A 1,209-nucleotide genomic window follows, 5' to 3' on the forward strand; every position below is an offset into this window, starting at 1 on the left:
CATTAGTGATTATCTCAATTTCAGCTAAAAGACTTGACAAAATCCTACACACTGTGCCTTTAAGTATAAAATTCCACATGTGTTAATTTATAGCTTTGATGCCTTCATTGTGAATCTACACTTTGCATAGTCATGAAAATGAAGAAAACTTTTTGAGTGAGAAGGTGTGTCCAAACTTTTGGTCTGTACTGTATATGTCCAAAATAGGCTTCTAGTAGATATTTTTATTCTACGTTCAATGAAGACAACTTCAGTGTTGGACAAAACTTACATAAAGTGGTTTAAGTTCTGTAAACATTATAGTGTGATGCCTTTTGAAAAGGTACTGTATTTCCATTACTGAAATGAAGATGACATAACTTACAAATATTTCTAAGCTTTTATGAGTAACATTATGCTATTGCTACATTGTGCTTTTTAGCAGTCACGAATAAAAGCAGTTGTAAACTTTTCTGTCATATTGTCATAACAAAAATACTTCACATACTTGTGTTTAAAAACATAAATATCCAAGTAAAACTTTAATGAAAAATAGTAGGAGGTTCTTAAAGAGACAAAGGCCAATTTCAAGGCAATTAAYTCAGCGAAATCAAATTGTTTTTTGACATATACAACATTTTCATATCAACGGAAGGTAACATAGTTACTTGATTGCYGTATAGAATTGAACCATGTGCCTGGAAAATACATGATATTGCCCCTTTAAAACTACTCCATTTCCTTTGTAAAAAATAACTGCATACTTTGAAAGAATGTGTAACCCTCAATTTGCATGCCAAACTTTTAAATGAAGATGTTTAAAAAAATCAATTGTTAGCTCTTAGAGTATGTGGAAGGATGACTATTCGCTAATATTACAACAAAGTTGAGCCCAAAATCTATAAAAGGGAGTGAATTACAGCCATTTTATCATTAATAAGTAACTAATATTAAACAAAAGCTAAACAAAAGACATACATTGCCTGTGGGAAAAAACTGTCAAACATAAATTTATATTTTGTTAAAGTTAACATCTGCAGTATTTTTATTTTCAGGTCTTATGAAGCCCATCACACTGTGCCAAGAAGGCAACAAAGAACATAGCTGTAGAGCATGAAAAACTCCATAACTCTGGGGTGCCGTTTGTAAAGTCACAGTCAAAAATTACCACCAATATTTTTGTTTTATTTAGCATTTTATAAGAAAAAAGAACAGATTTATTTTTCAAAG

At 30.7% G+C, this 1,209-nt stretch overlaps 1 protein-coding gene across 1 annotated transcript in view; it reads left to right on the forward strand.

The window, feature by feature from the left end:
* The window catches only part of kita (KIT proto-oncogene, receptor tyrosine kinase a), a gene marked incomplete at its 3' end in the record, with an annotated part of 67,667 nt that overhangs the window by 33,118 nt on the left and 33,340 nt on the right, over nt 1-1,209 (forward strand).

The sequence above is a fragment of the Austrofundulus limnaeus genome, unplaced genomic scaffold (genome assembly GCF_001266775.1).
Source record: "Austrofundulus limnaeus strain Quisiro unplaced genomic scaffold, Austrofundulus_limnaeus-1.0 Scaffold176, whole genome shotgun sequence".
Lineage (NCBI taxonomy): Eukaryota > Metazoa > Chordata > Actinopteri > Cyprinodontiformes > Rivulidae > Austrofundulus > Austrofundulus limnaeus.